Here is a 13,089-nt window from a genome sequence, read left to right on the forward strand (position 1 = left end):
CAAAATAGGTTACCAATGGCAATGTTACATTAGACGAAAAATATACAGACGGGTGATAATGGGTGAATTATGGAAACGTGCTTTGGAAACTTTACAGCTTTCTCTGTCTGTCTGTCTGTCTGTCTGTCTATCTGTCTGTCTGTCTGTCTGTCTGTCTGTCTGTCTGTCTGTCTGTCTGTCTGTCTGTATGTATGTATGTATGTCTATCTGTAACAAATTGGATTCAATACAAAGATTCCACCGTTATCTACTGCCTGTTTTGAACCACGCAGCTTGAATTTAGTTAATGTTCTTTGAAAAAATAGGTCACAATTTAACGACCACGTTTACAAGAACAAGAAGTAATACAAATGCGTTTATAATTGACAGAAAAAACAAATATGTTACAGCCATCACGTCAAATTAAAGAGATCATCTAAGGGCCCGATTTCTATTTCTCAGCATTGTCTCTATCCCATCTGATATCCATGATTTAGTTTTAGTAAGATCACGTATGCCAATTAATTTCGTAGAACTGAGCAGGTTCACCAATTTTATACAGCAGCTTTGATTTCTTCCTATTTTCCATAGTGTTGACCTCTCAATGCTTCTTTTTATAGGATCGAAAAGATGAAAATCTGAAGGTGCCAAGTCGGGGGGATAAGCTTGGAGTGACTGTTTTTCATTGAAGCGAAGTGATTGTCTCCCTTGCTTCAACACGTGTGCAGGCGGCCATTGCCATGGTAAACAAAAAACAACAACAAAAGAACAACCAAAACAGAAAAACAACAAACAAACAAAGAAAAGAATAAACATACTCAGTCCATTTTCAAAGTTTTCGGATGCTGGATTTCAGTCGTTTATAGTAATATATGTAGAGGATTTAAAGGTTAAAACCTCTGTATAACTGAACTAAGGTACTGGCAAGTCCATACAACACACCAGGCTTTTTCATCTTCACATATTTTAATTGTGGGCCATTTTTGTTGGCTGCTTTTAACTTCCTATCAAATACCAAATTTGAGTAAAGTGTCTTTCCCAAGAGCCGTACGTTGGTCCCTGACGGGATTTGAACCCATGACCTTACCGCTGCTTGTCCGAGAGCCCAACACACACACACACGCACACAAACACATACACACACACACACACACACACACACACACACACACACACACACGGACATCTTCCGGATTACACGAAAATACCAACCTGGAATCCACCCGCAATGACACAATATTAAGAGATCTTATTTTACTTTTAGTGACCCACCTGAGGTGTATCCAGTGCACCCTGATGAGCCATAACGGTAAACATTCCAAGTGGTCAAAACCAACCACATAATTTGTTTTTTAATCTATGACAGTTTATTGATTCTCGTGGGCAAACATAATATCTTAAAATACTTATTCAGCCGGAAATAAAACTTATGACCCCTAGATCCAGATAAGAATACTGGGGCCAATATGTACCTTGCTAAGTTTTTGTCAATGGCGGATGGAGAGCAAAAGTAGGCTCTCGTGGTATAGACGTTACGGTGTTCGCCTCTCATTCAATAGCTTCCAGGTTCGAAACCTGAGACCGACCGATTTTTTTTTCTAAAAGTGCCTCTCCTTTCACCTCATTTGATGATCTCGTACCATGTTCTGTCGTCTGCTTTCGTCTTCACTTTCTGCCCCCTCTCCACTTTCCCTTGACCCCTCCTCTGGGGTCGGGACTCTTTTTGTAGTCTTTCTACTGCTACACCTTGGCTCCTTCTTAGTGCTGTCTAAGGCCGGTCCCAGAGTGGCTCTGTAGGTCTGACCTGTAGCTCGCCTGGCTCGCACCGTGCAAATGGATGTATACATTATCGTGTGCTAAAGCGGCGTAGCTGTATCGTCTGTTATTGTCAGCAGAGCTGCGCGATGCGTCAGACGTGCTATTCAACAGTGTTGTAAAAATGGCGGACATGTGTCGCCACGCTTCGTGTTTATTTTCGATTGAAACTCTTCACAGATCATCAAAATCAACAAGAAATAAGTATTATTAGGTGCTTTAATATTAAATATTGATGCTAGCATCAACACTTGGCCACAAAATCACCCAGAAATGCACTTTATCATACTTTGAAACTTCGAATCGAGAGGTTTACCTAGTTTTAACTGTTGTCGTAGCGTAGGCCTAGGCCTAGACCTAGATCTAGGTGTGCTTCTCTAGAGATCTAGCCTTGCATTGTAACGAATGTAAACTATCACTGCGCGCAGCTGCAAGTGTGTTTGTGAGTGTGTGTGTGTGTGTGTGTGTGTGTGTGTGTGTGGGGGGGGCTGCATTTGACACATGACGTAAAGAAGAGTTGTCCTGTCTTGGTATAATTGGTCTTGGATTACACACTACCTAAATATAGCAAGGCAGACCCGTCAGTTGCACACCTACACACGTCAACACACAGTACGGCTGTGCTGAGACGCAGCGAGTGTGCCTCGGGCTCGCTGAGACACAGGCGCCAACCCACAGTGCGGCTGTGCTGACACGCACACAGCGTGCGCCAGGCGAGCTACAGATCAGACCGACAGAACCACTCTGGGACCGGCCTAAGAGTCACACAAATGATCTTAAAGGGGGGGGGGGGGGGGGGGCTACACCATATTTTATCAAACTTCACACATATAACAAGCACAGTAAGGAGTTTTACAAACTGCAATCAAATTTGAGAAAAAATTTCGTTTCCATGGATACGGCAGCCATATTGGATTTTGTTGACATGTCTTACGTAATGAATACCGCACTTACTGCTAATGGAAATTGATTGATTTTTTTTTTTTGCATGCGTATTAGCAAACATTAGATCTAAACATTTGTCTGTTGCTGTTTTTTTCCTAAAAGAATTTTTTTAAAATTATGAATTTTTTTCTGAGGTACCATTCAAGTTTGCAAAAAATCCATGAAAATTCACACTCAAGACACCACCAACAAAAAAACCATTCCAAATATCAAAAATTCAAAGATAAATTTTTAGTATTACATCTTGTCTTCATTCTGTGAAAATTTCATGAAGATTCAATGAAAAATAGTGGAGTTATTCAAAAAAGTATAAAGAAAAGTAGCGTTTTGAAAACACGGCAGGTAAAGAAAAAAAAAATTGACTTTATGAGGAAATGGTGGTGATAAACATGCCCGGTATGGGAAAATACGGTTTTTTGGGGGTTCTTATGCGATGAAATAGTTGCAGGAGAGGCTGAGGAAGCTAAAAATGCCTACAACTCAAATTTCATAATTTGGAGCCGAATCGGGGCTTTGGGGGTGTAGCGCCCCCCCCCCCCCCCCCCCACCCCCCTTTAAGGTTGGTAAGATCTAACTCTTAGCCTTCTCGGAAAAGGGAAAAATATCTTGGTGGTCCCGTGTGAAGTTGCGCAAGTTAAAAATCCCTTATTCGTTGTAAAATCGATCAGAGCAAGCTTCGGCCGCCACCCGGGAAAAATTCAAAATTCCTACTAAACTGAACATATTTAATGTGTCCCGCGTGGGCATAATGACCTTATGCATTTGCGAGCTCAGTAAAACACTAACAAAATCAAAACAATACCAAACAAAGGAGAGAAAAGCTAGGGGGGGGGGGGTATTTATCTTTTATTATTTTTTAGGTGGGGTGGAGGGGGGAATTCAATATTTTGGAGTTGTATTACCACGCAATGGAATCAGGGATTAGTCAAATTGTGGGCATGTACAGGTATAGGTAAATTCTTAAAGCCTGTTTATTTGCCTTTTTATAATGAAAACATTACCCATCTATCTAAAATAGAAGTTAAGATATTTGTAATTTAAAAAAGGGGGGAAAAAGGGGGGGGGGGGTCGCCTGGTGTCGAGGTAAAATTAATAAGACAATAATGGTTGCCAAAGTTTGATGACTTCCAAAGCTGTACTGTCTTTGAAAACTGAATTATTTTTTTGTGACTTTCGTAATCGGTTTTCATAAAAATCCACGTGGGAATATGTAAATACATGGAATAAAATCTGTTTAATCCACCCAAAAAAATGTTGATAAAAATTGTCCAACGTGCGAGAAATGTTGGTTTCTTCGATTTCATTCAGGACAAGCTAAGAAGAGACCCATTTAATGAGCATAAACAACCCATCATTGTAAAAATTTTAAGTAAGATTCAAAAGAAATACCTTTTAACAAAGGAAAATGTAGGGGAAAGGGGGGGGGGGGGGCGTTAGCAATGTAAATACGAAGAATATCAATTAATAAAGACGAAAAAATGTTAAGCTTTTAAAATTTCAACAAATAATGAATGAAATGGAAAATGTTTCAATGTCTTCAAAAGTAATCAGGATGCTATGTTAAAGAACAAACTCATGCAACACCTTTTTTTAGTTAAGAAAAGTCATTGTAAGATCTAGTTAACCATTTCTCTCTATACAAGCTCCACTAAAAATTTTAAACAACCCTGTCGCTTGTTTTGTGGGTCGATTCTTTGGACCTCCTGTTCGACATTGAGTTTCCACTATTCATTTGTTTGGGGATTGTTTCTGTAGACTATGTCGGTCAAAAATAAATAAACAAACAAAAAACAAACAAAATGGACAATATCTGTCAAAAACAAACAAACAAACACACAAGCAAACAATAAAAACAACCCCCCATCAAAAAGATAATAATTTATAGGGCTCAAATTGAGGTAATAGACCATTCATTTGTTAACTCTCGGCTTAGTAGGCTTTCTCCAAATTCTTGCGATCATACAAGGGCCACGCTTTACGTTTGGGGTGCGGCCCCATCCCATTGGAGCCAGGCGTCTATAGCATATTAGAACCCTCTCTTACCCAATCGTCTCCAAACTTTTGCGTTTTACTCAATTTTGGTAGAACATTTTCAAACTTGATAATTTTATAGCTCCAGCACTTCAGATGATTGTCTTTATATTTACAAACTTGTCTTTTCCGTATGAGAATTTGATTTGTTCAAAGTTTTATTGAAATTATAGTAGATATGATTGTATGATTACGTTGTTGCCAAAACGGGTGGAGAGCCTTGGGCACCTCCCACCTCCCACCCCCACCCCCCCAAAAAAAAACTAAAAAAAAAAAAAAACGCCCCCCCCCCCACCCAAATTACAACCTACATTCAGGAAAGACCCGTAATCCAGCATGATACCGAGCTTACGGTTCGCCTTCCACGTGTAACAGCCTGCTTACATTATATAATATAACTAGAAAGAAACCCTTCTAGACTACGTTAAAGGGGGAGGGTTACAACCCAAAAGTATAAGAATAAGAACCCCCAAAACCGTATTTTTTCCCCATACCGGGCATGTTTGTCACCACCATTTCCTATTTAAGTCAATATGTTACTTTTCTTTATCGGCCGTTTTCTCGAAACGCGACTTTCCTCTATACTTTTTTATATATGTGATAGATTTTTGGTGGTGGTGTCTTGAGTGTGGATTTTCACGGATTTTTTGCAAACTTGAATGCTACCTCAGAAAAAAATTCCTAAAATATTTTCTAATTCGTTTAGGAGAAAAAAGCAGATGAATTTTTTTATCTAGTGTTTGTTATTAACACGCATGCAAAAAACAATCAATTTCCATGTGCAATAAATGGTGCGGTATTTATTACGTAAGATATGTCAACAAAATCCAATGTGGCCGCCGTATCCATGGAAAAGAAACTTTTTTCTCAAAATTTGATTGCGGATTTTAGGACTTCTTACTATGCTCGTTATATGCGTGAAATTTGGTAAAATTTGGTCAAGTAATAACCAAGATAGCCTTCAGGTGTAGCCCCGCCCCCCTTTAACAGCGATATTTCAGATGTCACATGTATGTATACAAAATTGATATATTCATAACCTCTGTCATCATGGGCGTCATAATCCGAGAAGAATAGCCCGTTTATGAAATAATTTATTCCTTTAAAAGCGTTTAAACTCGATTTTTAATGGGACAATGAACTGATGAAAGGGATGGCTTTAAACAGAGTCTGTTGACGTCTCCGAGAAGGATTCGACCGCATAGTTTTGGGTATTTCAAGCGGTAACATATTGGCTGTGGGCGACAAAAAAGTCCTTCGACCTACTAGTTTCATTTAAAAAAATAAATGCATTTTAACAGAAGAATAAAAAATAAGTACAGTGATATTAAACACGTATGTAGGTCTACAAGGAACGCTTGCAAAATATTTTGCGACATGCTGGGTTTAGAAACTGCAGGTTTTCATTGCTTAGTGCGCTTTCTACACTCCTTTTATATCAAAATAGAGAGTGAATACTGTAGTGGTTCTTCATATACTACTGGAAGTCAAACAGTGCTGCAAGTTGTTCGTTATTTTGCACAATTTGCATCACATTTTATGGAATTCAGCCCCCTAGTCACATGTACGTGTACTTTTGAATTTAAACTGTTTTAATTCTATTTTGTTTGTTTTTTTATGGTTTTTTTTTTACCTGAATGACGTGGCATCAAAAAGGCTGTCCCCTTGGAGGCTTGACAGAAACAAAACGCCATAATTGAATTTTTATTTTATTTTAGAAGGAGAATCCACCGGTAACAACCGAAAGAGATTTCAAAATGTTTTTAAGGATCATCTTCTAGATTTTGGCACTATATATAGGTTGGTCAAACGTTTGAGCAATAGATCGGAAGAAGAGGAAGAGATGCCCATGTGACTTTCAGACAAGCATCGTCCCAACAATTCAAACGGGAAAAATCATGGAAAACGTGATTTGGAACGTTTATATCTGCCAATTTAATAATATGTTTATCGCGTGGAAAAACTGGTAATTCGAAGCCTTTATTAAATGACCTCGTTTGGATGGAAAACACTGGCACACCCAGCTTATTCTGCTGATTTGCAACCGTCAGACTTTTAGCTTTAGGTCCTTGGGAAGAACCACAGAGACGTCAGCACTATGGTATCAAAGGAGACATCAAGACTGTTGAGAAGAAATAGGCAAAAAATCAACCTGTTTCGTTTTCTGAAGCGAGCATACGTTAACTTAGTAAAAGGTGGACATCCCCGTGAGCTGGGGGCTAATAACCAAACCCCCTAATCCACCAGCAGGAGGTGCAACCCTTCCAATGGTGACATGTCTCCCATGAATACCTACACTCAGCTGCGCACGGGCGACATTTACTTAAGTATATCGTCTGTTTACTCTCGCCTTTTTCCTTCTTCTTTCTTCCTTCCTCGAGCCTAACGGGGAATAAAATAAAAATAGTCGGTTGTCCCATAAATAAAGGTTGCAACACCCCCCTCCCCCCCAAACCACCTTTGCAGTGATGGGATGCCACTTGTGCCTCACACTAGCGCTCTGTCGAAGGGGTTGCACCTCTTTTCCGCTCTTGCTATATCTTCTACCCATTTTTTTTTCTGATCTGTCGGCCGAAAGTCCGGCAACGAAAAAAGACAGACCCCGTATCCCCACAACGTGAGGCACCCTGTAGACCGAGGGGTCAGATTCGTACGATCGGAGAAGGGGATCTTGGTGGTTGAGGTGTGGCTTCCCTCACCAACATCCAACTTTGGCCCGGATTCGGTCAAGACGGGCGGGTACAGATGCCTACTGCACTCAGTCGGTTAGAACCAGTTCGTAGGGTTTTTGGTCAATCTCGGCTGGCCAGAGAGATTTCTTGCCGTCTGATTTGGAGTATACCTCAAGGGAAGCCTTGGAACCAGCTGAGAGTTCCGAACAGTGGCCCCTTGTTGGACTCGGTGGCCGGTGGGGTGCCAGGAGATTAGTCAAAATGGATGCAAAAACAAATATTTCTTCCATCCCAAACTCCAGCAAGTCCCAGACAGGACAAGCAGGTGCAACTCCTGGCCTGGGTAAACATGCCTTACGGACGTGTGCTTAGGGCAGTCACTATTTGTGGTGATCTCCCCAAAAGATTTTTAAAAAAACGATCTAACATCTTTGACAGTATTTGCAATTTGCAGATCATTTAAAATGCCCGGTGTAATAGATCCCAAGTACATTATGAAATTAAATTCATTGACCTCTTGGTGCAAGTCAACTCCAGCATGAAGTCAGGCAAACTATTGGCCTGCACCTCGTTTAGTAGCATCCCTGTATGTGTTCAACCACACATGAGTCTGAACACATTGAAGAGTGTCATCAAAAGCAGAGAAGGCAGCGGTCGTATAAAGAAAAGAGAAATAGTCCAAGAGGTCGATCGAATTGTCCATGCCCGTCGTGTCAGAGTGCCTCGAGATGGCAAGGAAATCTATACCAACACGTGGATTCTAACTTTTAACTTGCCCAAAACACCTACAAAAATAGAAATCGCCAACTTAGAGCTAGAAGAAGTAAGACTGTATGTCCCGAAACCGATGCGGTATTTCAACTGTCAATGCTTCAGACATACACAGCTACGCTGTCGTCGTGGTGCATGCTTACCTGGTGTCCAAATTATCGTCGGGGTGGGGGGGGGGGGGGGGGCTATTCACTCTGCATCTTTGACTGCGTGTCTGACTTGATGCCAGAAGAAAAATCCATCCTGATACATAGAGCTTAGTACGTCGGAACGTTCGTTCAAGCTCGAGCAACGTTATATCCAACACATCGATCCAGAATACAACAAAAGCTTACCTCGAAGTCACAAAAGCAGTCCCTGGGTCAGCTAATCTAACTCGAGAGGAACAAACAAAGGCAAAGCGTATTCCTGTTAATATCCCTATCTGTGTATTAAAAAAAATAAAACAGCATACACTAGTCTGGAGATGGAGGAGGATATGAAGCCGTCTTCCTCCCTTCTTCCCTCTCCTACTCCCCTTTCATTATCCCCCCTCCCCTCATCCCTTCTTCATCTCCACCCTCTAAATTTCCCTCTTCATCCTCATCCCCATCATCATCTTCATCTCATTCATTTTCACCCCTTTCATCTTCATCCCCAAAATCCTCACCACCAGAATTATCTTCACACCCATTATGTCTTCCTACATCACCATTGCTTCAATCCTGATCTTTGTCATCTCGCCCAACTCTACCTCCATTCCATCGCCCAACATCTGCCCGAGTCCCTCCACCCATTCATTGCACATGCTCCCCCTCATCTACCTGCATCCAGTACTCCAGTCCTTCTACCTCTCTACACTTTACCTAAGAAAAGCTGCGGTCCACCACAATTGCAGCATATCCAAACGATTTCTGACGACCAAGAAAAGATGTGTTGAACCCGTGCCATCAAAATAATTGAAATGGCAGTTCCACAGTGGAACATTCGCGGTATGCTTGCAAACTAGGCAAAACTCTCCCTTCTTTGAATCTCACACACCCGACATGTTATCTGCCTACAAAAACAAAATTGCCTACACACGCATTCACTTTTTAAAAATTATCAAACTTACAACCAAGTACTCACCGACAACCAAATCGCCTTAAGAGGAAACTCCGTCATTAATAAGTAAATAAAAACACTACAAGACAAATACACATAAATACAACACTATCTGTTCTTGTATCATTCCTCTAAATTACCCTCTATCTTTAAAAGAAGATCTCAGAAAACAGCTCCACCACCTTTCATCATTTTAGGCGATTTTTATGCCCAGAGCCCTCTTTGGGGAAATGAACCAGCTGACACCAGTCATAATGGTAAAACTATCGAAGATTTCTTTTTTTTTTAAAAACAACCACTACTAGTATTTTTAAAGACAATTCCCCAAAATTTCAAAATTCTAATAACTTAAACTTGGCATTAATAGATTTAATCCTGTGTGACTCAGATCTAACTCCAGACTTTCAGTGGTCGGTTTTGGACGACCCATACAGATCGGACCACTTTCCTATAAACCTTACTCCAGACATCCGACACCAAATTCCTATCCCAGACAGTTTCAATCTTAGAAGAGCGGACTGGGATCAGTTTCACACAGAGTGATTCTAAAGATTCAACCCATCTAAAAAGACGTTTGATCATTTTCATGAATCACTTTTAGAAATCGTACAAACACTCATACCAAAACTATCCATTTGGCGCTCATATGACCTATGCAGTTGCGAGAGCCGTAAAACCCTCTACTATAAAAAAAACCCTATCAATCAAACACCTAAAAAATAAATGTTTGTTCACTGAAGACTGCCAGAAAGCTATTGCAGCCAAAATGAAATCAGCTCTCAGGAAGTTCGTCAACTCTAAAACAAGCGAATACCTCATAAATTTCAAAATTGAAAGCAACAACAGGCATGCAGAATAATTAGAGCATCCAGAGGAAAAAAAACTCCTTTCGAAACAATAACACACCAACGCACAATATCTGGAAGATGATAAAGAAATTAAAAGTTACCGAAAGATTCACAGTCAAACACATCTTAAATCGAAATAACTCCTTTGCATAGACAGAAAACAGCAGTAGTAGCTGACTGTGTAGCATTAACCCTTTCTAGAAATTCTTCTACCCACAATTACAACCCATAATTTAAAAAAGTAAAAATGTCATCTGAAAAGACAACTGTTAACTTCTAAAATGTCCGAACAGTTTGCGTCTTGCCTCTGTTATTCCAATCCCAAAACAAGGAAAAGATCACTCTAACCCATCAAACTATAGTCCCATAGGACTTACAAAACAGCTTCTGGAAACGTCTGGAAAAAAATATTTAACAAACATCTAATGTGGTTTCTTGAAACCTGAAAATCTTTTTCTAATTTCCAATGTGGTTTTTGTAAACAACGCTCTAGTATTGACCAGCTTGCACGCCTGTAAACAGTCATTCGGGAAGCACTTATTCAGAGAGAACATTTTGTGGCGGTTTAAAAAAAAATTAATTAGAATAATCCTTTGATACCACACGGAAACATGATATTTCAAAAAACCTGCATGACTTGGGCTTGCGAGGTAATTTTCCAGAATTTATTCGAAACTTTTCGAATGATCGATCAACTCTATCTAACTTACGCACCCAAGAAGAAGGCGTTTCCCCTGGGAAGCATTTTATCAATCCTAATTTTTTAAATAAAAATTAATTCCATTAATTCCATCACAAAAAAAACCCTACAAGACAATCATGACTGTTCACTCTACGTTCATGACTTCCTGATCTGCTATAAATCAAAAGCGAAAATGGATTGCATTGAACGTCAGCTTCAACTTCAACTCCATAATCTAGAAACATGGGCAAACATGTTGGGTTTAAATTATCTACAGCAAACAGGGGCGAAGCGTCTATATAATCAAATAATCACTGCTTCCCTTCCTAATTTTGAAACATTGTCGCTGTCATTTTCATCCATAAACGTAAACCTCTTAAATTAAATGTCAAAAGACGTTCGTAATCAACAATGAACAGTATGCCTAACATTCAAAACGGTTTCACGGCCACAGAAATAGCCTCCTCACCCCTCTCGGGCCACTCCATAAGCAGTCGCAAGCTTTGATTAAGTAAGCTTAAAGTGAGGCTGGAAGAGTCTACCAATTCAGTTGAAGGAAACATGTGCATAGCAGTCTAAGCTGTTTCATTGCCACATATACCCTGTTCACCCCTTTGGGGTCACAGTTATAATCAATCCCAAGCCTTGATTATGTAAGCTAACTAACACTGGTCGAGTCTACCTCACAAATGTGAGGGGAACTAACTCCTAACAATCTCTTCACTGTTGCAAGTTCTTGCTTTTTTCCCTCGACTTTTTACCGTCCTATAATCAGATCGTGACCTCGATTATGACACCAGCTCCTGGCCGCGAAAGGCTAACAAAAACAGCCAAATGTGAAATTTAAAAAAATGATAATTGTCATGTTCTACCAAAGAGTTAGACTCACTGGTAGATCTATAACATATAGATCTAGTACTGACATCTCTGCTTTTTTGCTTTTTGTTTATGTATTCACATCTAAAGTTAAATTTAATTTTAGTTGGAACTGATATTTAATAAGATACTTTCCCGATTATTTTGGCGGTTGAACATACAATATGAAATCCGGATTTGTTTTCATTCACAACGCAGAGTCGCCACCTCGAGTAAGATACTTGTGTCATATCTACAGGCCATATCTGATCCCGTTTCACTTTGATTACCCTGTCAAACAAGTCAGCCTTCGCCCCTGACAGCAAACACTAACGGTGTTCATTTTTGGCTGTGGCACAAGTGTGTGCGACAACCAGATTTGTCTTTACGTGAGGAATACATTCCCATTAAAAGGTGAGCTCGTTTCCAGAGCGTAATCTTTGGAAACAAAATTTCTTTTCTCTCACACTTGAAAGACTAAAAGAGGTGTCAGAGTGTTCTCACCTCCTTAAAAGTATTAACTAGTCCCGAATGGGGAGGTGACTCTGAAACATTTCTTTAACTTTGCCGCTCCCTTGTCAGTTTCAGGCTGGACTACGTCAATCCTTTTTACGGATCAGCTAGAAAATCATACCTTAAAATTTTAGACCCTGTTTAGAACCAAGGCTTTAGCCTTGCCCTAGTTCCGTACTTCACCTGTAGAAAGTTTACAGGCAGAAGCTCACGAACCATCTTTAGAATTTAAAAGAAAAAAACCTCTCTCTACAACACTTTTTAAAACTAGGCTCAATACCAACCTCCTCTCCCAGCCCACAAATGTGTCTTTGGTCTTCCTGAAGACATAAATACCTTATCCTCCATAAGAAATGAAGTAAGCCATTTCGGGATAAGAATCCAAAACGATCTCTAAGACACTGATTGTTTGAACACACCTTGGGGCCCTTTACCATACCAGCATACCTCCTTGGCTTTTAACCAAACCAAATAATATAGGTACAAGTCTTGAAAAACACAACAAAAAGTCTAGATACAGAACCACATATCTAAAATCATATAAGCAACTTATAAACAGATACCCTGAAACAGAGAACCATTTTAAGGATGGGTCCAACATTGACACCTCTGTAGGAGCTCCTGCCCTTGCACAGCCACTCAGTTTAAGCTATGAAAACTCCACTCAGAAGCCTCAGTCTACATTGCCGAGACCACCGCTGTTGAAATGACTCTGTACATAATAAATAAATCCACCAGGTCAACTTTCCTAATTCTTTCCCACTCTCTCACTCTCTCCCCCTCCCTCCCTCCCTCCCCCCCTCTCTCTCTCTCTCTCTCTCTCTCTCTCTCTCTCTCTCTTTTGTCTGAAACCTTCAGAACTCTCTGATACCTTCAACAACAGCATTTTAAAACT

Source organism: Aplysia californica, unplaced genomic scaffold (assembly GCF_000002075.1).
Source record: "Aplysia californica isolate F4 #8 unplaced genomic scaffold, AplCal3.0 scaffold00240, whole genome shotgun sequence".
Taxonomy (NCBI): Eukaryota; Metazoa; Mollusca; class Gastropoda; order Aplysiida; family Aplysiidae; genus Aplysia; species Aplysia californica.